A 4,201-nucleotide genomic window follows, 5' to 3' on the forward strand; every position below is an offset into this window, starting at 1 on the left:
GGTGGTGAGTCTGTAGTAACACATGTCTCCTCCTGGTGGTGAGTCTGTAGTAACACATGTCCTCCTGGTGGTGAGTCTGTAGTAACACATGTCTCCTGGTGGTGAGTCTGTAGTAACACATGTCCTCCTGGTGGTGAGTCTGTAGTAACACATGTCTCCTGGTGGTGAGTCTGTAGTAACACATGTCTCCTCCTGGTGGTGAGTCTGTAGTAACACATGTCTCTGGTGGTGAGTCTGTAGTAACACATGTCTCCTGGTGGTGAGTCTGTAGTAACACATGTCTCCTCCTGGTGGTGAGTCTGTAGTAACACATGTCTCCTCCTGGTGGTGAGTCTGTAGTAACACATGTCTCCTGGTGGTGAGTCTGTAGTAACACATGTCTCCTGGTGGTGAGTCTGTAGTAACACATGTCTCCTGGTGGTGAGTCTGTAGTAACACATGTCTCCTGGTGGTGAGTCTGTAGTAACACATGTCTCCTGGTGGTGAGTCTGTAGTAACACATGTCTCCTGGTGGTGAGTCTGTAGTAACACATGTCTCCTCCTGGTGGTGAGTCTGTAGTAACACATGTCTCCTGGTGGTGAGTCTGTAGTAACACATGTCTCCTGGTGGTGAGTCTGTAGTAACACATGTCTCCTCCTGGTGGTGAGTCTGTAGTAACACATGTCTCCTGGTGGTGAGTCTGTAGTAACACATGTCTCCTGGTGGTGAGTCTGTAGTAACACATGTCTCCTGGTGGTGAGTCTGTAGTAACACATGTCTCCTCCTGGTGGTGAGTCTGTAGTAACACATGTCTCCTGGTGGTGAGTCTGTAGTAACACATGTCTCCTGGTGGTGAGTCTGTAGTAACACATGTCTCCTGGTGGTGAGTCTGTAGTAACACATGTCTCCTGGTGGTGAGTCTGTAGTAACACATGTCTCCTGGTGGTGAGTCTGTAGTAACACATGTCTCCTGGTGGTGAGTCTGTAGTAACACATGTCTCCTGGTGGTGAGTCTGTAGTAACACATGTCTCCTCCTGGTGGTGAGTCTGTAGTAACACATGTCTCCTCCTGGTGGTGAGTCTGTAGTAACACATGTCTCCTGGTGGTGAGTCTGTAGTAACACGTGTCTCCTGGTGGTGAGTCTGTAGTAACACATGTCTCCTGGTGGTGAGTCTGTAGTAACACATGTCTCCTGGTGGTGAGTCTGTAGTAACACATGTCTCCTGGTGGTGAGTCTGTAGTAACACATGTCTCCTGGTGGTGAGTCTGTAGTAACACATGTCTCCTGGTGGTGAGTCTGTAGTAACACATGTCTCCTCCTGGTGGTGAGTCTGTAGTAACACATGTCTCCTGGTGGTGAGTCTGTAGTAACACATGTCTCCTCCTGGTGGTGAGTCTGTAGTAACATGTCTCCTCCTGGTGGTGAGTCTGTAGTAACACATGTCTCCTGGTGGTGAGTCTGTAGTAACACATGTCTCCTCCTGGTGGTGAGTCTGTAGTAACACATGTCTCCTCCTGGTGGTGAGTCTGTAGTAACACATGTCTCCTGGTGGTGAGTCTGTAGTAACACATGTCTCCTGGTGGTGAGTCTGTAGTAACACATGTCTCCTCCTGGTGGTGAGTCTGTAGTAACACATGTCTCCTCCTGGTGGTGAGTCTGTAGTAACACATGTCTCCTGGTGGTGAGTCTGTAGTAACACATGTCTCCTGGTGGTGAGTCTGTAGTAACACATGTCTCCTGGTGGTGAGTCTGTAGTAACACATGTCTCCTGGTGGTGAGTCTGTAGTAACACATGTCTCCTGGTGGTGAGTCTGTAGTAACACATGTCTCCTGGTGGTGAGTCTGTAGTAACACATGTCTCCTGGTGGTGAGTCTGTAGTAACACATGTCTCCTGGTGGTGAGTCTGTAGTAACACATGTCTCCTCCTGGTGGTGAGTCTGTAGTAACACATGTCTCCTGGTGGTGAGTCTGTAGTAACACATGTCTCTCCTGGTGGTGAGTCTGTAGTAACACATGTCTCCTGGTGGTGAGTCTGTAGTAACACATGTCTCCTGGTGGTGAGTCTGTAGTAACACATGTCTCCTGGTGGTGAGTCTGTAGTAACACATGTCTCCTGGTGGTGAGTCTGTAGTAACACATGTCTCCTCCTGGTGGTGAGTCTGTAGTAACACATGTCTCCTGGTGGTGAGTCTGTAGTAACACATGTCTCCTGGTGGTGAGTCTGTAGTAACACATGTCTCCTCCTGGTGGTGAGTCTGTAGTAACACATGTCTCCTGGTGGTGAGTCTGTAGTAACACATGTCTCCTGGTGGTGAGTCTGTAGTAACACATGTCTCCTGGTGGTGAGTCTGTAGTAACACATGTCTCCTGGTGGTGAGTCTGTAGTAACACATGTCTCCTCCTGGTGGTGAGTCTGTAGTAACACATGTCTCCTGGTGGTGAGTCTGTAGTAACACATGTCTCCTGGTGGTGAGTCTGTAGTAACACATGTCTCCTCCTGGTGGTGAGTCTGTAGTAACACATGTCTCCTGGTGGTGAGTCTGTAGTAACACATGTCTCCTGGTGGTGAGTCTGTAGTAACACATGTCTCTCCTGGTGGTGAGTCTGTAGTAACACATGTCTCCTCCTGGTGGTGAGTCTGTAGTAACACATGTCTCCTGGTGGTGAGTCTGTAGTAACACATGTCTCCTCCTGGTGGTGAGTCTGTAGTAACACATGTCTCCTCCTGGTGGTGAGTCTGTAGTAACACATGTCTCCTCCTGGTGGTGAGTCTGTAGTAACACATGTCTCCTGGTGGTGGGTGGTGAGTCTGTAGTAACACATGTCTCCTGGTGGTGAGTCTGTAGTAACACATGTCTCCTGGTGGTGAGTCTGTAGTAACACATGTCTCCTCCTGGTGGTGAGTCTGTAGTAACACATGTCTCCTGGTGGTGAGTCTGTAGTAACACATGTCTCCTGGTGGTGAGTCTGTAGTAACACATGTCTCTCCTGGTGGTGAGTCTGTAGTAACACATGTCTCCTGGTGGTGAGTGTAGTACACATGTCTCCTGGTGGTGAGTCTGTAGTAACACATGTCTCCTCCTGGTGGTGAGTCTGTAGTAACACATGTCTCCTCCTGGTGGTGAGTCTGTAGTAACACATGTCTCCTGGTGGTGAGTCTGTAGTAACACATGTCTCCTGGTGGTGAGTCTGTAGTAACACATGTCTCCTGGTGGTGAGTCTGTAGTAACACATGTCTCCTGGTGGTGAGTCTGTAGTAACACATGTCTCCTCCTGGTGGTGAGTCTGTAGTAACACATGTCTCCTGGTGGTGAGTCTGTAGTAACACATGTCTCCTCCTGGTGGTGAGTCTGTAGTAACACATGTCTCTCTGGTGGTGAGTCTGTAGTAACACATGTCTCCTGGTGGTGAGTCTGTAGTAACACATGTCTCCTGGTGGTGAGTCTGTAGTAACACATGTCTCCTGGTGGTGAGTCTGTAGTAACACATGTCTCCTGGTGGTGAGTCTGTAGTAACACATGTCTCCTGGTGGTGAGTCTGTAGTAACACATGTCTCCTGGTGGTGAGTCTGTAGTAACACATGTCTCCTGGTGGTGAGTCTGTAGTAACACATGTCTCCCTGGTGGTGAGTCTGTAGTAACACATGTCTCCTGGTGGTGAGTCTGTAGTAACACATGTCTCCTCCTGGTGGTGAGTCTGTAGTAACACATGTCTCCTGGTGGTGAGTCTGTAGTAACACATGTCTCCTGGTGGTGAGTCTGTAGTAACACATGTCTCCTCCTGGTGGTGAGTCTGTAGTAACACATGTCTCCTGGTGGTGAGTCTGTAGTAACACATGTCTCCTGGTGGTGAGTCTGTAGTAACACATGTCTCCTGGTGGTGAGTCTGTAGTAACACATGTCTCCTGGTGGTGAGTCTGTAGTAACACATGTCTCCTGGTGGTGAGTCTGTAGTAACACATGTCTCCTGGTGGTGAGTCTGTAGTAACACATGTCTCCTGGTGGTGAGTCTGTAGTAACACATGTCTCCTCCTGGTGGTGAGTCTGTAGTAACACATGTCTCCTCCTGGTGGTGAGTCTGTAGTAACACATGTCTCCTGGTGGTGAGTCTGTAGTAACACATGTCTCCTGGTGGTGAGTCTGTAGTAACACATGTCTCCTGGTGGTGAGTCTGTAGTAACACATGTCTCCTCCTGGTGGTGAGTCTGTAGTAACACAT

The sequence above is a fragment of the Cololabis saira genome, chromosome 2, assembly GCF_033807715.1.
Source record: "Cololabis saira isolate AMF1-May2022 chromosome 2, fColSai1.1, whole genome shotgun sequence".
Classification (NCBI taxonomy): Eukaryota; Metazoa; Chordata; class Actinopteri; order Beloniformes; family Belonidae; genus Cololabis; species Cololabis saira.